Here is a 25428-nt window from a genome sequence, read left to right as displayed (position 1 = left end):
ACATTTAATTTAGAAAAGATTTTGTATAATTTTCCACCATATCTGAAAAATTGAATTTGTTTCATACAAAATGTATGAAACAAGTGACTTTGAGCACTTGTTTCAGCTTTTTTGTTTTGTTTTGTTTTGTTTAAATTAGTTAAACATGATAGTAGAATGCACTTTGATATATCATATATAATGGAGTATAACCATAGGTATTTAAAATATTATAGGTTGAGTCAATCAAATGTTGTTAAAATAGCAAGTGAATCCTCACTCAGTTATTTTTCATTTTTGGTGCCAGGGATTGGACCCAGGGTCGCTTAACAACTAAGCCACATCCCAGCCCTTTTTTTATGTTTTATTTTGAGACAGGGTCTCATTAAGTCCTTAGGGCCTCTCTAAGTTGTTGAGGTTGGTCTTGAACTTGTGATCCTCCTGTCTGAGTCACTGGAATTACAGGTTTGCACTACCACACATATCTTATTTTCTAAATGTTACCCACATAACAGTTTTATCTCTTACTTTCTATAATTGCTATCTTAATCTCTCTACATTTTCAAAAAGTTCAATCCACAGGACAATATGTGAGATATTTCAGGGAATTCCATGTTCTAGTTTGGTCATGAATAGGTTACATAATGAAATATTTGTAAAAAAAAAAGTTAATAAGTAATAAAGAGAAGTAAACTAATCAGAACAAAATAAGTAACAATAAAGGAACATTAGCTAGCAAAGCAATTTCATGTGAAAAACAGAATTATACATACATATAGAGAAAAATATCTTTGTTAAGTTTCTTAAGTTTTGTAACTACTTTCCACATGACATCCTTTTTGACTATTGGGTAACTTTTAAAGAATTATTACTTGCCTGGGGTTGCATGGCTTTAATATATAAGGTTTTTTACTAAAACTGAAAAATATTCTGACTTTGTGTTTACTATTCTTTTTATTATGTAAGATAAAGTGAAAATGACATAGACTCATAATTGCTTATGTAACCAAGGGCTTATTCATGTTTTAAAAGAGAAAATTTGAGCACTTGTCTGGCATGAGTGAGGTCCTGGGTTTCAAAGCACCACAAAATAAAGAAAAAGAAACAGTAAAAGAAAAAATATTACTTATGTTCCTTCAGTAATTTTTTTTTGTTTCAAAGTTACCATCTAGCTGGTAACTTACTGCTTATAATCATGAACATTCAAACTCACTACATCTGCCTGTTGTTATGTTTGTGTCTAAAACGAGACTGATCTTTGCCACTGTTAATATTTAAATAATGGATTTATGTAAGTTAATTGATACAATCAAGTATCACACAAAGGTGTGAAAGGCTTAACTGCTTGTATTTTTGTTCATTTCAATCATAAGTTTTATGAGACACACCATCTTGAGGTTTTTTTTTATCTACTCGGGTTTGAAAACAACGGATTCTTAGTAGTATTTAAACAGAAAGATGATGAATTTTCTGTAAACAATTCAAACTTACTTCAATAGCTCTGACATCTGACTCCTTCCACAGGAATGCAGACCATGAACCTAGCAGACCACCACTGTGTTCTCCTATCCAGTCTCCTTGCTTCTCCTTGGGTAAACAGCACCTTGACTTACCTCCAGGGAACTACCATCCCACGTTTAGTCCAAGCTCTAGCCGTGGCTGTTCCACGCTTGGTCAATCAAACTCCTTTAGGTGCTATTAGGAAAGAAGGGTTCCTAATGGTAAGATGGAAGACACTGAGCCTGAAGCTGTGGGCCTCCTTGTTGCTCCATGGAGAGCCCGTTAGTCAATAAAGTCAGCACAGGAAAAGAAAAGCTAAAACTGCAGTGATATATTTTCCTAGTGGTATTTCTTGACATCAACTGTAGCCAAATTTATTTTCAGACTTTGTTAAAGCAAGTCTATATAGCCCTATTTTTATTTTACTAATCTATTTCTTTTTGCATGCACCTTTCTGACGTGGGTTTCTGATACTTGTCACTGAAAAATTATTTATTAATACAATAGGTGGATCTGATGATTTCATTATCTCCATATCCAAAGTTAACGATCCTGAAAATTTCATGATGTTGAGCATCAAGGATACACAAAAGGCCTTAAATATGTTTCTGTGTTTATACCAGTTGACTCTTTATATTCAACTATGGCCACTTTTAACCAGATCTATCAATACTTATGCTGATGTCCCAGTTTAGTGTGACATAAGGAAAAGCAGGATAACATTTTTGTAAGTAGGTCTAGGTCTCCATTTTGTACCAAATAGTATAAAAGAAACATATTCCTCCAAACAGGTCAAAATTTATTTTTTGAAAATTTTATTGGTTTCTTTAAGGCAACTAGTGTTAGACATTTGCTCCTCCGAAAGTGACAGGCTTATATTCAATTCAATGTCCAAGCCTCCTCTTTTTTCTTCCTTTCTGCTCTTCCTCCATAAATATTCCTGATTGTCCATTCCATGCAACACACAGGTTAGGTGCAAGAGATTCCAGAGTGAATAGGTTGATGTGACTCTTTTTCTTGTATAAACTTCAACATGTTATCATCAAGCTATTATGCAAAGGGTAGATAGGTATACCAGAATCTTCCAAAATTCTGGATGCTTCCTTTCTCCATGAAAGACTATATTGCAATTATTTTCTTCTTGACAATGAGGTAAAAAAATGCAAAACATTGTGTGTATTATGTCAGGCTGAGAAATGGATCCTCAGGGAGCCTCTTTTTAAATAAAATAGGGATTTCATTCATATTTTATTTCCTATCAAATTTAGCAGCAAGTGAACACCTGGCACAAAGGCTGCCCTTTGCCCAATAAATTTCTCCCTAAACGTCTGAAAAGTACTGAACCCTGACAGGTGGCACCGTTCACTTGGAAGTGGCGATTGATGACAGGCTTGCCCATGGTGTCCTGAAAACACAGAAAGGAGAGGCATCCCAACTACTTTTATAACTTCTCTGGGAAGAAATTTTGAACTTGATGGCAACAAATCACTAGCTCCTTTTCACGAATATGTGGATAGCCATAAACAAATTGCCCCCTACTAATTTAAGGTAACTCAAAGGGCAAACAAATTAGTATAACTCTCAAACAAAAACAAAACAAAACTAAACTAAACAAAAAACAAAACACACACACACACATACAAAAAAAAAACTTACTTGTATAAGAGATTTGTAGTTGTACTGTGCTTTCTTTCACAGTAGGGATATATACTATTTCTAGGAAGGGTCATAGCTCCTGATATACATTGTGTAAAAATCATAGATAGCAATTGTGGTTAGTTTCGTTGCTGGATAAATTACTCTTTATATGATAAATTAGTCTTTATAATTTATGGATAAATTAGCCTTTATATGATAGTGTTCAGGGGTTAAAATCTTTGTCAAGCATGTTATCAAGAATTTCCCTTGAAAATAACAAACTCATGGAATCAATCCCAAACTCACTGAGCAGAGATTCTGCCTCTTGATTAAATTCATGCCAGTTAACCCTCATCTAATCCTGGGGAAAACAGTGACGATTGCTCTGCTTTCTTCGGGACTTCTTAGAATATTAAATATGCTAATACAATTAACCAGTATGCAATAGGGACAAGAGATTGCTTTCTTAAAATAATTTGATCACTTATTCTTTTGTTTTTATTCCCATGGAGTACTTTTTAAAATTATACTTCTTAACACTAGTTTTCTGCAGGACAGATACTGTGAGGTTTGTTACATCCTACATTGAGCATTTTCTTTGTGAAAGTTAATCGTGATCTCTACTTCAAACCGTAGTGTCAGGAGTATTGCTATGTTTAATATAAAATTTAATGGAATCTGTATGAAAGTAATGACTACAAGTTCTTAAACACAGTAGATTTAAGTAATTGTTTAATAAGATGAAGAATAAGGGTAGTAAGCAATATCTGTGTCTTTGGCTCTTCTTCTAACCTGTCTTTGTGATACGCATCAAGGATCCTCCAGCTGATACTTCACTATGACCATTGACACAGCCACATAAAACAAGAGTGGGACTTCAGAAGTTTTAGGTTCTCTCCCAATTTCTGGTAAGGAAGGAAGGAAAGAAAGAAGGAAGGAAAGAGAGAAGGAAGGAAGGAAGGAAGGAAGGAAGGAAGGAAGGAAGGAAGGAGGGAAGGAAGGAAGGAAGGAAGGAAGGAGGGAAGGAAGGAAGGAGGGAAGGAAGGAAGGGAAAATTAATTTCTGCTCCATCAGGTTTTGGTAATCTGTTCAAGATTTCTCAGCTAATGAGTGGCAGATCTGGATTAAAGTGGAGATCTATCTGCCTCCCAGGCATTTGTCTTCCTCTGTGCTGAGAAGCAACTCTTCCTCCACCACACACTCACCTAAACGTGCAGTTATTAAAATCTAGCCTTGAAAGTATTGCATGGTACAGACTGACAGTCTTCATTAGGGAAAGATTCACATGAAAAATAAATTATTCTAAATCCTTCTACTGAAGTGTGACAAAAGTTGGCACCACATATGGTATTTCTACTGTAGGCCGGCTTTGGCCCAGGATTTCTCACGTGGTGGAACAATAGTAATACCTAAGATCCAGCCATGTGGAATGAATATGTCACGGGTGAACTGCACAAATATGTCCTCCCTGGTCTAACAAAGCTACTCCATAGAACACATCTAAACAGAGACTGGCCCAATTATGTTAGCAGGAATGAACTTTGTTTCCAGTAATGAAAAGAATTATATTTTACATCTTTTCACTTGCCTATTTTAACTGAATTTCCATTGCATGTTACAGTTTGTAGCATATTTATGCTACAGGACAATGGATCTTTCAGACTGAGCTGCAATGATGAATTATGCAAGCATTTCTGAGTGTTTTTTCTTCTTAATTATTTTGATGTTCGACTTTCAGATTATAGTAGAATTAAACTGTTGCAGCTGAGAGGAAGAAAAGAGAATCTGATAATAGTTCTTACAGCTGTACAGAATGTTTTTATATCCTTGTCAATAGTTTTCACAGCTGTACAGAATGTATTTTATATGCTCATCAGTGAGAGTTTGTGATTCAGATATCTCAGGTTGAACACATAATCCATTCATTATAAATGTTCACCCCTTTTAATAGATTAACTGTGTGAAGATTTGATTGCTAGATTTTTCTACTTAAAGCAAAGCAAGGTCTCAATCACATGGTGTTTAAAAAGTAATTGATATGACATTTTTTTAACTGGGAGATTTATCATCAAACTCCATATTCTGACTTCTCTTGAAAAATCAGGTTATCTGGATCTGTTGCTCATCTAGCTTAATATCTTCAAGTGGGGTAGCTGTGTCTCATAAGTATCTCTAGTCACCACACCACGATTTTGTCCCCAAACTGTGTGCCTCTAAACTGTTAGCTTTTTATCATTGTTAGTTTTTTGTCACTGTGCCCAAAATATCTGACAAGAACAACTTAGAGGAGGGAAAATCTACTTTGGTTCATGGTTCCAGATGTTCAGTCTAGGGTGGACCTATTCCACTACTCTGGGCAATGGTGAGACAGAACAGCATTGCAAAAGAGTGTGCCAGAGGGAAGCCACTCAGGGCATGGCATTCTGGAAGCTGAGAGAGGGGTGTGGAAGAGGCCACAGGAAAGATGAGCCATTCCAGGGCATGCCCACAGTGACCCACCTCCTCCAGTCACACCTTACCTGCTTATAAATTACTACTCAGTCCATCCTACAATTAGGCTACAGCTCTCACAATCAAATCATTTCACCTCCAAACATTCCTTCATTAACACAGGAATTGGCGGGGGGGGGGGCACTGTTATGGGGCGCAACTTAAGAACAGACTGATCACCACTGAGAAGTACAAATTTGAAAGTCTTTATTAAGCCGACTGGCTGATTGTCTCACACAATGCCCCCAAAAATGGCTATTGGAGAACAGCCCCCACCACAGGGTTGTAGGGATTCTTATACCAAAATTCACATCAATCATAAGTGTCTGTTGCTATGATTCAAAATTACAAACTAACATCATGAGATCATCGACAGAGGAGGAAGTGGGTAAAAACCACTCTTACCTAGGTACAAACTAAAGAATGGCTACTAACATTCACACAATCACTGTTCACATGGTACAGGAATCGAAAGAGAGCATTTTTTTATTACATAGGAATTGTCATTTTATATTGCTAAACATGTCATGCTAAGTAACTGATGATGGGTACAGAGGTGGGGTGTTCCCATGGGAGAAGCTTATTTCCTACATAACATGGAGTCTTAGAGAGCAAAATGGAATCTGTTTATTCATTTCCCTTATAGTCTGGCCTATAACATTCTCATGGAGCCAGATCTGTCAGCCCATCACAAACACCTCATATCCAAACTATAACATTATTTCTACTTGTATAAGTAATGATAACTTTGTCAATTAATCAAATATGTCCCAATAAAATCTATTTTCAAGATCGGCTAGCTATTGACTTTTTGAAATCTTCATTAAGTGCTGGAGAGTAGTTTTTAAAACAATAGGGTGATCTCAAGATATGAGTAAGTAAACTTTTGTCAATATTTTTTTGTATATGACTTGATTTAGTGCATTAAGAGTTTATGTGCTTTTGGAGAGCAAATACCCAATCTGCAAATGCCACCGCAGGAACAAGAGCTGCCATATGCCCTGTCTTCCATTCACCATTGCAACCAATAAAGGCTGTTGTTACTGTTAAAAAAAAAAAAGAAAGAAAGAGTTTATGTTACATCTACGAAGTCCTATGGATGCAGTCATCTGCTCTCCAGGAACTTAGAGACTTTCTCTGCCTGGTAACAATCAACTGTCAACAATCCAGAAATAGAACTATGGGATTGGGGTAGAGAAGGCTACAACCAGTTAAATAGAACAGAGTTAGAAGAACAAAACTTTTTTTTTTACCTATTTAGGATTGTTTTAGTTCATAAAGAAAGATCTCAGTCTTTTCATCATGATTAAAAGATACATAAATCCTTAATTATATTCTTTATTTTTGAAAAATAAGTGTTCTCTGAGTAAACACTTTATTTCTTAGGAAAGAAACATCTTTGAAAAGCAAGGTTCACTTGTTCTCTCTCTCTGAGAGCATAGTTACAGAAAGTAGGTCATTGCTTTTCTCAACAAATTAACTAAATATGTTAGCCCTTGAACTTAAAAAAAAAATCACATTTTAATGCTAGAACGGCCATGGTGTTCTTCTGGTCTAGTTGGGAAACAGCTGTTTACGTGTTCTTTGCCCTGCTTTATGGCTTTAGAATGCTGCAGTGTTTCATCTCTTCTTTCAAGACAACACACAGGGATTGGCCCGTTCCTGGCACCAACACTCTGGCTATGGTCAACAGTATTTTAGAATCTGGATTTTCTCATTAGTTTGATCTAAGCTTCTATGGTCGTGGCAACACATGGAATGGATGCAGAATCATAAACGAAGTTTTAAATAAGCTATCAGACCTGAAGTTCATTGATTCTTTTTTCTCCCTCAAAAAATAAAAAAGTTTCTTAATTTACTTTAAAAAAATCTCCTTAACATTAATACCTCTATCCTATAAGTGTTACTGGTCTTATAGGTGGTGGAAAGTTTATACTTACTGCTATTTCCCTTCACGCATGCTGACTTTGTTAGAGTTTCTAACCAAGTTTACACTCACAGATGAATATTTTTGTTTCTGTGGTTGTTTATAAATGGAATCCTAGTACCTTTTCTCTAAGTATTGACCCACCTCTTCTCTCATCATCCCACCAACACACCAGCCTTAGCTGAGGACTCTGAAGAGCTGCCCGTTGCCAAATTCAGCTGGTCCCTCTCAGTCTTTGTGTTACTCGATCTTTCTGTAGTGTCTGACTGTCTCCTTGAAATATCTATTATCTTGTGTGACACTACTATCTCCTGATTTTTTTTGTCCTTCCCACTCTTTTTACTCAGTTTCTTTAATTGCATTCTCTTCCCCCAACTTTCCCTTAAATAAAATAAAACATGTCTTGTGTGCTTCCCCCATTCCCTGAGTGATCTACAAGTTTACTTCTGAAGACACTCTGAAAGTTGTATCTTCAGTCTAGAACCTTTTTCTTGCCCTACATGCTTACGCTCAATCCTCAAATTCATGTTTTTCTTTAGGTGGATTCTAAGTATTTCAAATTTAACTCAAAATTTGCATCCAAGACTGATCTTACTCTTTTATGCCTTATCAGGTGAAGAATACCTTGATATGTGTAAAAATCCCAAATAAAGCCTGAGACTGTAATTCTGATCTTCTTCTTAATCTTGAGTCTAGTGATTTATTCTTGAAAAGTAAGGAAGAGTTTTAAAGAACACTGAATTTGTGTTTCAGTAGCCAGTTCTTCATTTTACCTGTGATCCTCCAGGGAATTCACCCCTCTCCAACCCTGGGCAATCTAATTAATCTTAGAATCTGATCTTGGGCTCCTCTCATCTGCAGTAAAAATCTAGGCACTGAATCCCTAAAATATCAATGCATTCTTATTATTTTCAATTTAAAAGCTTTCTCAGGCTCATTAACATATCTCAGTGTTCCCCTTCCTACCTACACCCTGTCCTCACACCTGCATTTACTCCTACTTTTAAGCACCAAGTCTTTATGTACATGTATGCATGTTTTGCATATGCCTTTATTGTATATATACACTGACTCAGATTGTATTGGGATTATTCTCTTCCATTCAACCTTGAACTCTTTGAAGACAAGCATTCTATTTATCTGTGTATTCCCAGCCTCTAGAAAAATGCTTCGATCAAATTCAACATTTGACACCTTTTACACTGATTTTAGTGAATGCTCCTTTTTCTAGATTTGTTACTTAGAACATCCAATGTGTCTGCCATATTGAAATCAGTATCATCTCATGAGAGATACTTACATGGTGGAAAAGCTTGACTACAATACATTTTCTGTCTAAAAGTTCTATGATGTCTTATTTTCATTAAGGCAACTGTGAAAAGACTTTGCATGTATTACTTATGGGTATGAATGAAGGGCTTTTATCCATTTTGGTGGGGTGTTTTATGTAGTTTCAGGTCATTAGACTGGGAATTAAGAAGTAACTCTTATTGTTATTTCCATAGAAGTCCTGAGGTGATTATTTCAAATAAAATAAAACTCCCTCTGACTAAAATAGCTCATGCTGTCAAACAAAAGTCATTTGTTGCTTGAAATATTCAAAATTTTATGTAATGGTCATGGAAAACACTTGGCTTTTCCTAGTCCATTTTGTATTTTAGAAAAGGAAAAGGGGAAACTAATGTTTATTGAATATCAATTATACACCAGGATGGTGCCACATGCTTTCTTTTAATATACACCAAAATAGAGGTAGTATACCTTTTTTTTTTTTTTTTTTTTTTTGGTACTGAGGATTGAACTCAGGAACACTCAACCACTGAGTCACATCCCTGGCCCAGTTTTATATTTTATTTAGAGATAGGATCTCACTGAGTTGCTTAGCACCTCACCATTGCTGAGACTGACTTTGAACTCTCCATCCTCCTGTCTCAGTCTCCTGAGCCACTGGGATTACAGGCATGCACCCCTGCAAGAAAAAACGATCTTAAGGGAAGTGAAATAATTAGTCCCTGATTCCTGACCAGAAATTGGCAGTTTGTTTTGAAACTCAAAACTCCAGTGTCCATCAAGTCTTTCTAATCCACAATGCTGACTCTCCTGCAATTGCATGAGGTCAGTGACATGATGGATATCCACAAGAAAATGAACTAAAACAGTCCATCTTCTGTACGGTACCACTGTAGGCCAGACCTCGTTCTTATGTGTCCCTGTGGCATGTCTTATCTATTTACAACTGTGATTCACCTTCCACTATGAATACCTCATTTCTAGCTCTCTCCTAAGATTGGGAAGCTTGTTAAAGACAAGTATTCATGGGGTGATTTACACAATATACAGGACTACTCCTAGCAATCACATTTGAAAAATTATTTGGCTGGCAGTGTTATCAAACATGTGCTTTTCTTATTGTACAAAATAAAATACAGAGGGAACACTCCCTTTTATGCCCTGTTTGCCCCCAATACGATATTATCTTTTACTTTCTTTTCTTTTAAATCATTAGGTGTTTTGCAATTACTAAGGCTTTTATAAATCTCACATTGTTTTCTGCTGACCCAGTACAGCATTGTATAGTTCATGTATATCATGGGAAAAGATTATGAGACTGCTGCAAGGAAGAATAGATATATTCATGCCAGGAATTGTGAAGTTTGATATTTCTTTATTGAATCAGGAATTTAATATTATAATTTTACTTCAAAGAACTAAAATGCATTGCAATTGACATTTCGGCAGTAGAATCCTGTATAAAAACTTTTAAAAGATGAATCTACTATTGGATGCCCATTATTTCTCTACAGATCAGAATCAATGATGTTGAATTTCCAAATACTTAGGCAACAACTAAATATAATTCATTAACACTTGGTCACAAACTTCCCATAAGGGCACAATGTATTATGGGAGTAAGATGGTTAAAATCTTTTCTTGGGCAAGCAAAATGTATGAAAATTGTAGCTTGTGCTTTTCATTGAGTTTTTGAGTAAAAGAAACCCATTATTAAAACAAATTGCAATCTGAGTCAATAAAATGATGAATGGGAATCATTGGGTCTATATTTGCATATGCTTAATGTTATGTTTCAACATTCTTTTATAAAGGCTAAATTCATGACATTTCTAATTAGAAATTGATAACAGGTTTTAAATACTTGCACTGTAAACAACTTCATTATTTTCTACAATTTTGTTTAGATTCTGCTTTGAGTTACTACCAGTTTTATTTTGCAAAACAGAGATTCCAAAGAAGAAATTCATTTTTCAGTAAGAGGTAACAAAATAATAAAATTATCTTGTTCTCCTTTTATCCTCCTCCCTGTTTATCACTAATAACTCCTTGGGTGTAAAAATTCATTTAAACATATCTACTGTCTTTTGCCCCTTCTCATCTCCTCATTTCCCATATTCATCATTACAAAACAAACGATCCATGTTTGATAATAGGCAATAAGCAAGATACTAATTTTAGTGAACTGAATCAAGACTATCAGAGAAACGTCATTTTATATTTGGAGGCTTAGTTCTTTCACATTGGAGGCATAGTTCTTCAAGCTAACATTTATGTACAATCCTTTGTTGCTTATACTGAGTGTAGCAACTAATTCCTCTAGAATCCATGCTAGGCACATAAATATATGTTGCCTCAGCATTTCTACAGAATTTAAGGAATATTTATTCTTTCCAAATATTTTTTAAGAACCTACTCTGTGCTGGGGATATTGCTATAAATGAGATAGACAAATTCTTTGTCTTCATGTTTCAAGTAATAACATCATATAATATGGTAATAGAAATGAGTATAAGGATATAGTACATATTGTATAGTAACTTCATAAATTTGTTGTTTGATTATATTCATTTCTCAAGTAACGATGAGATGAAGACATTTAGAGTGATATAACATTTCCTATTATACTGTTTTCTCAGGAAAGAGTAATGATGATCCACAAATAACTGAGATCATGTGATATTTTCTTTCTGTGATCTAGCTTATTTCACTTAACACAATGCCTTCTAGATGCTTCCATGTTTTGACAAATGGCAGGATATCATTCTTTTTTAAGACTAAATACTATGCAGTTGTAATTATATTACATTGTAATTATATTACAATTATACATACATACAATTGTATGTGTATGTGTATATGTATATACTATATATCACTATATATATATATATACACACACACACAAATAACATATATATGTATACTATATTTTCTTTATACAGTCATAAAATTTCTTTTTTATAAAAGAAGACCTAAAATACATAGAGTTAGTAAAACAGGGATTATCATGAGTTTCATGGGTAGGGTGGTTGGTTAGAAAGGAAATGAGGAGATGTAGGTAAAAGAATATAAGAGATTTGTAAGATGTAGATCAAAGAATATAAGAGAAGATGTGTAAGAGGAACACATCTAAAGATGTACATGATAAGGTATTAGATTTAATAAAATTATATTCTTAGGGATTTTTGTTAAATAGGTAAATATTAGCATCTCTTAAATGATAGACATATTAATCTGCTTTACTATAGAAATCATTGTACTGTCTATATGTATCCCATTTTGTCACATGGCAAAACTTACTTTTTAAATTAAATAAAATTACTTTTTAAATAAAAAGTAATCATGGTATTTGTGGTTCCTGCACAGCTTTGAGGAACAAGCTTTTTCTTGCCTATTACCTCCTCTGCCTTTTGTTTCAAATACTTCAGGGTTTCCCCCTACAATTGAAAAGCAATTACGAAGTTGCTAATAATAATAACTATAATACCCAGCTAATATCAAGTCTTTACTCTGTCAGAGATACTTGGCTCAGTACTTTACATGAAATTAATTTAATGACATAAATCCCTTGTTAACTATCATTATGTTCAGGTTATATGTAGGAAGTCCTAAAGAGGTTAATGTCTTGATCATGGTTTTACAAATGCCTTGAGAGAGTGAGGTATAGGCCCTAGCGATTGAATCCAGGGCCTCAACTCTTAAACACAAGTCATCTATGTGAGATAAATAATTTGTAGAGCAGGTTCAAAGTGAAAAGTGGAAAAAAATAAACTGCTTGTCCTGAAGCATGGACTTTCCTGGTGTGATCACTGGTCATGATCAGTACAAAAGAAGTTCAATGTGATGAAAAGACCCTGGATTTTCTAAGTATCTGTCTGTTCTTCCTGAGGGTGATCCCCAGGAGAGCAACAGAAAAGTTGCTGAACTTAATAGCATGGACAGATACAAATAAAAACCCTAGAGAAAATTATATATATTTTTCTTTTAAATGGTTCTGGAGGTTAAGGTTGGAGTGTTGCATCTGGTGATGACCTCTCTGACAGAGTCCTGAGGCAGTGCAGGGCCTCACAGGGCAAGAGAAGGAAGCGTGCATGGGTGTGTGCTGTGGCCTCCCTTCTCTTGACACCATTGTTCCATCATGGGGGCTCCACCCTGATGATTTTATCTAATCCTAATCACCTCCCCAAAGCCCACCATGGTTGGATTATGCTTCCATTCTCTTAATACCTTACAATCGGGATTGAACTTCAGTTTTAGAGGGGACAAATCACATTTGAACCATAGCGGTTGGGAAATAGAGATATTAAAGAGTTAATTACTATCTTAAAAGAGCTTTCTTTGTTCATATAATCATTTACACATATTATGACAGTAAATTCTATGTAATATGTTGCTGATCTTTGGCTGACAAGCAAAAACAAGGGAGACTGTCTCCCAGGACTTATGCACTAAGCACTCTAAGGAGACAGCTGAGATGGAATTATGAGAGCCGACCTAATGGAGGAAGAGAGGTGAAAAAAATGGGAGGGTTACCATGCAAAGTGAGTGGAATAAGAGATGAATTTTGCTATTTAATACAGACTTTTTTTTTAAAGGTATTATTTGTGGAGTCAGGAATGAACCAGGTTTTTAGAAACTTGTTCTGATGATTTCCATTATGATTTCCTGTTTCCAAGATGGTGAGAGGAACATGAAGTGGATCAAAGAACCATGAAGAAGTAAGGAAAGTATTGTACTCAAATTTTAGCCAGTCTTCCAGATTCTAAGGGATAAATTGTATTTTCATAGAATTAATAACTCTTCATAGAGCAAATAATATATCAAGATTAAATCTTAGCATGCACAACCTATACTTCTAAAAAATTTTATTTTCCAACAGTGTATTGAGACAGTGGGAGTGTTAGATTTTTTTCTGAAGTATTTGGAAATTTAAATTAAAAAGCTTTATTGAAAATGTTTGTGATGATAATACTCCTCTTTATGTTTCAGGAAAATAACTGCTGAGGTCAATAGCTATGGAAAAAAAATGACATAATTTTTGTGTCAGGTCAAAATTGCAGAAATAAATTCTCACTAATGAAAATTCACATCCTTATTTTAACAAGGTACTTTTTACCAATGTCATTCTCAAGTGCTGATACTGCATTACTTGGCAAATTTATATGGCTTTTAGATCTCTGAGTTATAGAACGAACACATTGTAAATCCCTAATCCACTTAGTTTCACTATTTATATGACTGATTAAAAATTAAATCACGAGGGAACCACTAACAATGTGACTGAAACTCTGTGGTTGGCTGCAAGGTCATCAAAAGAACCCAGCACACACACATACATACACAAACACACAAGCACACACATACACAAATGCACTCATACACACACACACACACACACACACACACACACACACACACATACACTTAAGTCATGTTCTCATTAAGACTAGAATAGCAGAGCAACTTCCAGCCACTCATTCAGCTTCTATGTCACATACCCTGAGTATGACCACAACTGTCACTTCAACACTTCAGCAGCTTTGTGGATATGGGAAGGAAGAAGGTAAACTCAATATTTCTGCTTCCTGCTCATACTAGATGAGCCCTTGGTCAGAATAGTCTTCTAGTATTCTTCAAAGAATGTCATGAGGTCCTCATATGACTCCACAATGCTGCTTTGCATCACTGTGCTAGGGAAATGGCTTGTTACAGGAAGCCAGAGAGGAGCACAGTCCAGGGGTTGTTATTTTCATCCCACCTTTCTTTGCCATAGCTTCAATCTCATTCTTCCTTTGATGCTTAATTCTCTATATTCTTGCTTCTCAAGGGGAGGTCCTGAACCAGCAGAGTTACTGTGAAGCTTGCTTATAAATGCAGAATTGCAAGGCCCACCCCTAGACCTGCTGAATCTTAGTCTACATTTAAACCAGAAGCACACCTTGCATTTTAAAGCTTAACTCTCTCTTCCACATTCAGACATGTGTGAGGTTTCTCTTATTTGTAAAGAAATCATCAGATCATATTCAGGTTTCTCAGATGTATTTATATTTTTCTTTTCTTTTTGAGACCAAACTTATACATGCTGCTTTATATATTCCAATTCACTTTTGTCCCAACGTCCCCCATATCTCCCAACATGCTGGCTTCATTCCGGTCACAGTGCAAATGTTTAGAGTCACTACCCCTCAGCATCCTTTCCTCTTATTCTGCCTAGAGTTGATCTTTTCTCCCTTCTCAAACCATGGGTTTACACCGTCCTATGCAAGATTCCTCACTACACAGGATGAGCCGAAAATAAAGAATCACACAACTGCACTCACCGTCCTTCACTTACTATTGGTGGCTCAAGAAACATCCTCTATCTCTGCTCTGAAATGTCACTGATCTTCTGAATTGTCACAACTTCCTTCTATTTTCATTTCCTTTTCACTCTTTCCTTCATTTAGTGCTACTGACTTCCTTAAAATTTAGAATAAGTCATAAACCAGAGAGCAAACCTAGTCTATTCTCTCCCCTTCATGTCTCCTTCTCATTTTTAGGCCTTTCCAAATAAGAACTGTTACCTCTTCTCCTGCCTTGTCATAGATGTTCTGGTTCAGTCGGGACAGTGCGTTCTGAAATAGTCTCATTCTTCACAAATGCAACCTATCCATAATCATGCAAATGGCTTCTTAACAGGAAACTAACTATATTCTTTCTTAATTATCAGTGGTTCCTCTCTACCTATAGAAAACAGATCATCCTTAGTGGGGCACAGTGGCCTGGTCCCATAATCCCAGTGGCTCCAGAGGCTTAAGCAGGAGGATTGTGTGTTCAAAGCCAGCCTCAGCCTTAGCAAGACCCTAAGCAACTTAGCAAGACCCTGTCTCTAAATAAAATATAAAAAAAGGACTGGAGATGTGACTCAGAGGTTGAGCATCCCTGGGTTCAATTCCCGGTACCAAACAAAAGAAAACAGACCATTCTTATCAGAGTTTGGAAATCCCTTCATACCTTGTCCCTATTTGCAGGTTCAGATATCTTTATTCATTCATCAAATATTGATTGAGTGCCTACTTTATGTCAGGAGAATTATAGGTAGTGGGGATACTCTGGCCACAAAAGATAGGAACAAAGAACTCTTGGAAAGACACAGTAAACAAATAAACAGACAAGCCAGTAAGAGAAATTGAAAAAAAAAAAAAATTAGTAAGTGCTATCTATTCACAGCTTAAAAATAGGGTAATGACCAAAGAAGGTATGAGAAACTAAATAAAGTTGTGTGATCTGAGGTTTTCTACACAAGTGACATTTGAGTAACTAGAAGCAGACTTACGAAGCACAGCAGAGTGAACTTTCTGGACAGGATCACTGATGGTACCAAGGCCCTAAAGGAGAGCTGCCTCCCACTCTTTGATCCACATGGTATGCTTCCTCTCCAAATTTGCAATTCCCCAAGCACTGTTTTAAGCCTCTGTGGCTTTGTACATCCTTGGATCTCTCCTTCATTTGTGCGTTTCCTTCTTCACACGTCTCTCCTTCATTCTGCCCATCCAGTTTCTTCTCATTTTTCTAGTTCAATGCCCTACCTCTTTGTTAAGTCTGGCTTCACAGCCTTCTCTGCCCAAGTAGACTGAGATCCTTCTTCCCCTGTGTATCCCTTCCCTTGCACATACTCTCACTGTATATAACTGTCTTGGTATTGAGATTCTCTTAAAGAGTATATTTTATCATTTGTTTGACCAGAGCTTTGCATTTGCAGTAGCCCCTCCATATCTGTGGGGGATTGGTTTCAGAATCTCTTATGGATACAAAACTCAAGTATGCTCAATTCTCTAGCAGAGTATTGGCATATGACCTATGAATATCTTCTATGTACTTTAAATCACCTCAATGTTATTTTGTAATACTTAATATAATGCAAATGCTATGTGAATAGTTGTTTTACAGTATTGTTTTGGGGATAACAAAAAAGAAGAAGAAAAAAGATCTGTATGTGTTCCATGCAGATGTGATGTTTTTCTGAAGATTTTCCAATCTCAGTTAAATCCACAGATGCAGACCTCTGAGATAAGGAGGGCCAACTACATTACACACTCAGTAAATACTTGCTTATGTGGATGAAGGAAACTTAAGAATCTCTCATGTGTTAGACTCTTTCATGTCATTCTGTTCTAATGATTTTTAAAATAATTTTCAAAGACATTCTTGATTTTTTTTTTTTCTTTTCAACAGGCTCTTTTTTCTCTTTCTTGTCCTTGTTTAGTCTTTAGGACTTTCTGGGAACTAAGATTTTCATCTTTCTACTTTAGAGATCTCTTAAATTATCAGAACTTCAACAACTATTTCTACATTAATGACTTCAAAAAGTTTATTTTCAGTTAGAAACTGGTGTTTTTCTTTAAAGTCTTTATTCATGCTCAGTTGATTTTCAGTTCCTTGTTTTATTCCTTGAGTGAGGATCTTAAACCTTATTGGGAGAGGGAAAATACAGAGATCAAAGTCAAGTGTGTTATTGTCAAGGAATCCCTGATATCTATTTATGTGGTAATTTTATAATAGTTGTGAGTCAAACACCCTATGAACTTTATAAGTATTAGTCATTCAACCTTCACAAGAGTCTTACAAGGTAGATATTTTTATTATTTCCACCTTCAGATGAGCCAAATGAGGCATAGAGAGATTGGGAATTTGCTTTCAGTTACCACTCAGTCCCAGAACATAGCATTATTTATTAAAAATAAAAACAAACAACAGCAACCAAAAAGTCTTTCTCTTAACACTTTTGCATTTCCTATATAATGGACAAGAATAAGACTCAGCTAATGGCTGGGGAGTTTACTATGTAATTTTAGGCAGGACAGAAGTCTATGTTGGGGCTTCACGGTAGCCATCCTCTAAGGAGAAAAGGGGATAGCAAATGCCTGATCACTGTAGTTCCAGACAGAAATACATAAACTGAGTGTAATCCACACTCCTGAGAAAATGGAAAGCCAGTTGTGACTTCAAAAGCAAGTCACTCCATAGACACTCCAAAAATTTGAATCTGAAGAGGGAGTTTTGATCTATTGTCCTCTTTCAATGTATGAATGAAAATGCAGCTGTACCCTGCAGGGTGAGTTCTCAGGATTGGAATGTCAGGGTATGTTTGCACAGCAGTGGGTTTGAGGGTGGTTGTGCAGGTCTGTGTTGACACAGGCCTTGTGGAGGAGGTTGCCAGAGTGACTGTGAATTTGTCAAATAAACAAAGAAGCAAACAATGCTCATCATCAACTATAGATCTGGTTTTCTTCTTTGGAAGAATTGTACATGGTTTAGGGACTCTCTTGGGATGCTCTGGAGTTAGGCATTCCAGAGTAAAATATCAATTTCTTGACTCCACTTGAAAAATTTTCCTTGACCACGGCATCCAAGGACCTTCATAACCTGAAATTTATTTTTAAACTTTAGGTAGAAGGGAGCTTTCAAAGTTTTGCTAGAGAGGTGATAACGGCCAGTGTGTAAGATTCTAGGGACAAGTAGCCTACTTAGGTGGATGCAGGCAACAATCCACATTGAAAAGACAAGAGCCTCACCTATGAAAAAGGAAGATTTGAAAGTACTAGAGAGTTTTGGAGATAGAATCAAAAAATTATCAAAAACTTTAGATATGCATTAAAAGAGAGGAGTGAGTGATCATGTTGAAATGTTCCCTTCCCAGAAGAATGAATTGTTTACCTAGATGGAGGTCAAAGGGAAAGACCCAATTTTGAGGAAGTAGCCGATTTTATAATGATGAAATTAAGTTTTCTAATGAACATCTAGGTACAAAGTTCTAGAAAAAAATTGAAAAGAAAAATTCAGACCTAAAAAATTTTACTTATAGATAAAGTTGACTGTTCACATCTACTACTAATAGATTTCAAAGGTTTTTTTTAAAAAATCACATTTGTAAATACCAATTTATTGTGTAATTGAAGCCTCCATCCTTCCACAAAGACATTATAACATAATGGAAAGCTTAATAAGCTTAAATGAACATAACTACTTAGGTAATGAATAATAGAGAACAAACACATAGGTTGAGTTGTAAACTCACTGGTTCATGCTAACTTGAACTTCTGGTTACTCTATAGAACACAGTAGCCAGACACAGAGCCCAGAAAAATGACAAATTTTTATGTGTTTGAGACCTTTAGGGTCCTTCATGAATAAGCAAAATTGGGACTATTAAGAGTTATTTATAAGTGTAGAAGACAGTCATATTTGGAGAATGAATGAAGTCAAACAGTGGAGAAATACATTAGGAAGAATTTGCAGAATATGCAAATTTATTAAGGAGGCAAGAAAAGCTCATGTTTATATTTCAGTCATGTGCTTCAACTTTTTCATAAATAAGTAACATTTATTAAGAAATTATTATCACATGCCAGATACTGTTGTAGGAACTTTGTGTGTGTCAGTGTTCTCAATTATTGTGAAATCCTAACAATGTAGGTGTTATTATTACCAGCTCATTTGAGATGAGGGAACTGAGGCATAAGGTCATAGGTCACATGAGTCATGAGCCAGGGAATGAGAGAGGCTGTGCTGGGCAGGGCCCTGTCTCTAATTACTATACCACTTACTTCCTTCACTCTCTAAGAAAAGCAGTTACATTCCTTACATTTGCACAGCAATCTATAATCTGATGCATTTATCTCATATTGACACTCAGCAGACCTACCTGTTGAGGAGGACAACCATTATTAGGGAAATGAGACTCAGAGAGTCTGTGTCCTGTAAGATTGCTTTGCTTTCTCAGAGTTTCATGACCTGGGCTGCCTCAGAGGGAAAATACTATCAAGGCTACAAAAGCTTCCTTTTAAGTACAGAAAAATGAAAAATCCAAATAAGATGTGAACCCTCAGGATAGTGAAGCCAGATATAATCTAGAAAGTGTAATTTTTACTTCCTACATTAGGCATCAGCCCTAGCAGCTTCCTTAGGGTGTGTTGCTTGGAAGTAAGGCCCCTAGTGCCAGAAGTCTCCATTGAACATAAGTTCTCCTTCCAAAGTTTACCAGGAGAATAAATGTACTGTGTGGGATTGAATCAAGGGAGAAAAGTCTTCAAATTATTTTATGCAATGCCCACTTAGACTTGGTGGGCAATCCCTATGCCCCTTGTTGCCTTGTAAAATCCGACCTTCAGCCTGCTCAGAAAATAAGACCATTTTCCTTTATTGATCCAAAAAGATTTTCTTGGTGGTTCTATATGAAAACAAAAGGACATGGTCATCCTTTTTCATAAAGTGGATTTAACTAACATTATATCCTTAATGTTATTTAAGGTGAGATAGTGTCAAACAATTGTGGAAGAACTCAAAAGTTCATTCATTTATTCAATATGTATTTATTTCCAGTAACAGCAGCATTCTAGAGAATGGACTCTGGATCCAGATAAGATTCAAATTCTTCCTCTGATATTTACTGGCTATGAGGAGGATTAATGCCACAGTTTCCTTACCTATAAATTGTAGCTTATCATAAACAGTATCTAGATCACAGTGTTGTTATGAAGATAAAATGTCTGACACATAGGTGATATGTTAGTGCCTACTATGTGCCAGTCTCTCTCTTAAGAATTTAGAATAAAATAACAATCAAGGTGGACAAAGCTCCTGATTTCCCATTGCCTATATTCAATCACTATAGTTAGGAAGACAAATAACAAGACTTCAAGTTCAGTATGTCCTATGGTTTTCATCTAACTTGCATAATATCTGTACATATTCTTATGTTAAATAATGTGATACTTTACAATAGACTGAAAACTCTACAGTTTAGAATTGCCCGACTCATCTCTTATACTCACTGCAACTATTCATAACCCAACATTTATTAGTCACATATTACTTTGAATTCACTTCCAAATCCTGAAAGGTAAGAAACTGAGACACAGAGACATATAGTAACTTCTTAAAAGCTGAAGGTAAAAGCCAAACCTACATTTGTCTCAGTTTGAAATTCATGTCTTTTAACTATTCTACCCTGCCTCACAACCCCAAGATATGATGGGGCAAAGATTACACACACTTCCAGTTGAGGAAAGTGAATTTCAGTTTAAGAATCTTGACTCAAGCTCTTACCACTTAGTAACTGGATGATCTGGAATATGAATTCATAGTTTTTTAAGCTATGCAACATTGCAAAATTCCACAAGCACTTAAAAATAATTGGAAATACTAATTAGACCTTTATACCGCTCAAAATTTACTGTTATTATTCACTATTCTATGACTTATATGTACTTTAAAAAAATCATATCAACCCTGTGTTGGAGTTGGAGTTTATTTTAAGAGGAATGCAGCTTCTGAAAGAAATGATGGACAAAATAGTGACTAGGGTCTTAGAACAGCTCACAAAATATCCTGAAAATTAGGGTCATGGAAATAAAATGTTCATGGAAGTCACTAGATTCTAGTGATTATTTAGTTCTCTGGATTTACCAAAGGTGATTTTCCTTTCCAGGGAGATCTGAAAGAAAGCAATGGAGCAGTGCCCAGTTGGGAGAGGAAGATTGGAGGCTAATACAGGGAAGACTACCCTGTTACTCTCTGGGTCATTTATTAGTTAGTGGAGATCTGCATTTTCATTCTCTTTGAACAGTTCCATAACAATATTAGCATAGATGCTTCTAACTCCTGTGTGAGATAATAGCCATATACTCTAGAGTTTTAAATTATTAAAGAATAGCTTGAATGATAGTGTATTCACAGTAATCTGTCAATTCTCTATCCCTAACTCTCCAAAAAGAGATTATGTAGAGTGATTCTTTGGAAATCCCTTTCAAATCTAGTATTTCTCTGAAATCCCTCTGTGATGTTGGAAAAATCTGCCAGGAAAGAGACCAACAGGCAAATCAATATCAACAGCGTAAATATGAAAGGAAATTTTGTGGTAATACCACAAACTATCTTTCTAAGGCTCTTCAATTGGTCAGAAATCTCTTCTATTATGTGGTTTACCTTTTGGCAAATGTATCCAAATGAGTCCCAGGGTTCTTTCGTATTTCATAACTTTTACTTTCATCTACTCACTAGTGAAAATGAAAGGGACTTTTCTCAGTTTTAATTTCTTCTTTGGAATCCTAAAGTATTTCCCTAAAGCGTTTTTGATCCTTAAATGCTTTATTAAATCACTCTTTTTCCTTTTAGTAAATGGTGCCTTTTAACTTCTTACACAAAATATTTATTTTAAAGTATGCAGAATCACTCTTTCCAGACTGTTGGGACATTGATGATTCCAGAAAAGATTATACTAAGTGTGACCATTGTAAAGTGGAAAGAACTTAGATCAGGAGTCCAGAACCTCGGGTCTAGCCCACTGCATCCACTAAAACCATTCTTTAAAGTCCTATGAGTGTTACTTGTTGTGGTATCTGATACGTCACTATATGTTGTATGTTTCTGGGATTAGTGCAAAATACCCCAAAGGAAGGCACCTTGATATACAGAGAACTTTGACCTGAAGTTGATTCAGAGAGCCTCAGACGCAAGGTCTTTCTAACCTTTGACCACTGTCATTTCTCCTCTTCCAGTTCTCCTTCCAGCAGACCATAGAAACTAGAATTTCTCTCCCCCAAAGTGGGTCACAGAAACTTGGAATTCCACTTCTCACACTACGCTATAAGACCTAGAAAGGTCATTTTCTGACCTTCCACTCTTTTTGTGTGTGAAGCATGGTCATAAGCAATTTCTTTGACCTCCCTTGGCTAAAAGTAGTCATAAGACCCTCACTCTAGAGGGGTCCTACCATATACCTGGCCTGGGAAGGAATACTGCACATTTATACATGACTGTTCTTTGTTGAATCTAAACATAAAAGTAGTAAGTATACTCTTAAAGTCTTCTGATAAGATGAGAGGAAAAGGAAAATATCCTTTTTATAGATTTAGATACTCTCTCTTTTATAGGTACATATAATAGGTGCAAATGATTTTCTTATATAGCACCAAATTTCACTAATTAGGTGTCTTCAAGAAGTTAATAATGCTTTAAAATGTTAAGGAAAGCTCAAAATAATTTAATCACCCACAGAAATTAATGCAAAGAGTATCTTCCAACTTTAGTTTTAAACATACTTGATATATTTTGTTTTTTCTTACATATACATATATATACGTGTATATATATATATATATAATTTTCATCTCATTATAAAACCTTTGATTGTATATGGACTTTGAACATTGATTTTTTTAACCTTAAAATTTTTAAATTGTTAGTTCCTATTCTTTTATTGGGAAATAGATAGCTCAATTTTAGAATGCAAATCATGCCCTTTAAGAAAAAATATATATTTGTTAAATAGTATTTTAAATTCTATCAGAGGAAATTTGTAACTTAAAAGACTTAATATATGTCCAAATCCAGATAAATTATTTCCCTCTTACTGGAAGCATCAGTCCATAATATGACTACATAATAATAGCAGTTTGGAATTTAGCATGACACATTATTTCAATCTCTTGTGTGTAGGACTAGTTAATTTCATTTCCCAGAAAGTCAGTGAAATCTTTCAGCCTCTCTGTATTTAGTGTGACTTTATGACTTTGCACTCTGACTTTGGTGATTCATATTTTTTTTTCTGAACTAAGAAGGGAGAATCACTGTACCAATAATCTAGTTAATTGCTCATTTTTAGCAGTGGCCACACACATCTGGAGGTGTCTGTTCACTGCCTTGTGTCATGTAAGAAGAACATCTATAAAACATAAGTGGGAAAAGATGAGAAATTGTGCTGCTTCTATTTTTAGTGAGGTTATCACTTACACTCTCATTAGCAAGCACATTTTAGCAAACACCTCATTTGTTCCTAAAAATGTCTTTATGAATTTCTCTAATGATAAGGAATACACACACACACACACACACACACACACAGTCTCTATGTTTTTGGAGCAAATTGAAGTAAATATATAAATTTTATTTCTACTAAAATCTATTATACGAAATGAATATAGTACTTGCCATTCAGTCATGCATTCAAACTATGTTCAGTAAATATCTGTGATACCATGTTAACAACTGGGAAAATAAAGATAAAGAAACACAAATACAGGTCCTGACTTCATGGAGCTAACTTGAAGAACAAACTTGAATTATTCCCTAAAATTATCATGAGATTAAAAACTTGATATGACTATCTTCAGGAAGCCTTATCTATAAATGGGCAAAATCCAAAAAGGGAATATGTGAAGAGTCTCTGGTGGAAGGGAACTTGAAAAATTCCAGAATTAAATACATCTCCTCTGGAGCAGAGCGAATTGTTAAAAGTGACAGATTATGAGAGTGGCGGTGTGGTAGGAATGGACTCAAGAGACTCTGGAGGGTTTTAGGAACCCAATGGGGATTTCAGCTTTACCTGACAGCAAAGGAAAACTGTTCAAGAATTATAAAGCAAAAACATTTTGGAAAAAACATTCCATTTTCAAGGTCAAGGATGAATTGAAAGCATCAACAACGGATAAGAGCCAGTTAATCCTTTTCAGTGTTCCGGGCAAGGGATGTGGGTCATTTGTTGGAGGCCAGTGAGAGTGCACATGAAAAAGGGAACACAGGGTGAAATCTACTTAGGAGGTGAATCTGCCAGGAGTTGGTGATGGATTAGACAAGTGGGTGAGAGAAACACATACAAGGATGTATCTTGAAATTTTGACTTTCAAAATGAAGTGGCTCATGGTGCCACTCCCTGAGACAGGAAGCTTGGCAGAGAAACCATTTGGGGTCAAATTTATAGGTCCAGTTTTAGGTGGAGGTACTCAGGTGGAAATAAGAACTGGGCGTCTGGATTTTGGCTCAGAGGAGGGCTCTGGCATGAATTTAAAATCACTAATGTTGGGAGGTGATACAAGTGGCAAGGTTGAGGTGAGTTTGCCCAGGGAAAGAGATGAGGCACTAAGGCAAGCTGAGTACAGGATGGAAACTGAGCCTGCAAAGACAGAGGAAAAGCAGTCACAGGGAGAGGAGAGGCTTCAAGAGTGTGGGGTCAGATGCCAGGGGAGAGTCCTTTCCACAGAGGGATCAGTGAATCTCACTACAGGAATTACAGTCATCCCAAGTTTTGTCAATTCTCTGCTTATAGATACAGGGTAATATCTGTGTCCTAGCCCATTGTGGGAAGGTATGAGCATGTATTTGATTTTGCATGAAGGGTTGTGAGCAAAAAGGATGTGTGTTGATTCTGGGAAGAGTTTACAATGTGCCTGGGTGACCTTCACCAGGACTCACCCTCTACAGGGCAACAATGTTCAAAAGGGAGGCCACTCCTAATGTCTAAACCCTTTTGTGATAAGATGAGTCAAGTCCTCCCGCTAACCCTTAGTGGATGGGTAGAGTGAGTGAGAAAAGAAACCTTTGTTGATGTGAGCCTGAGGTTTTGAGTTGTTGCTTTTTTTTTTTAACTGTAGCATAACTTAAACGTTCTGACTGATACAAGTGTTAAAATCTGCTGACGGAGTGAGAAAGATAAAGATTGAAAGAACAAGAATGACGATCCATGAGGTTTAAAAATACTGCTTTAACGAGAGCTTGAGAAAGGGACAGGCCAGATCAGAAAGGACTGAGGTCTGAGAAGAGGAGGGGACTGCATGTAACTATGG

The 25428-nt window shown here is 35.9% G+C and overlaps 1 protein-coding gene across 2 annotated transcripts in view; it reads left to right on the top strand.

Moving 5' to 3' along the window:
* The window catches only part of Macc1 (MET transcriptional regulator MACC1), a 175919-nt gene that overhangs the window by 80896 nt on the left and 69595 nt on the right, over positions 1-25428 (top strand). The window contains exon 1 of one of the 2 annotated variants that reach the window (XM_047560820.1): positions 13527-13545. The exons of the other annotated variant lie outside the window; for it this stretch is intronic. The gene's annotated coding sequence lies outside the window, so the exon portion shown is untranslated. Of the gene's footprint in view, positions 1-13526; positions 13546-25428 lie in introns of those variants that run through there. 2 annotated transcript variants of the gene reach the window in all.

The sequence above is a fragment of the Sciurus carolinensis genome, chromosome 8, assembly GCF_902686445.1.
Source record: "Sciurus carolinensis chromosome 8, mSciCar1.2, whole genome shotgun sequence".
Taxonomy (NCBI): Eukaryota; Metazoa; Chordata; class Mammalia; order Rodentia; family Sciuridae; genus Sciurus; species Sciurus carolinensis.
The sequence above is the reverse complement of the archived record's forward strand: the minus strand, read 5'-3'. Positions and strand labels throughout refer to the sequence as shown.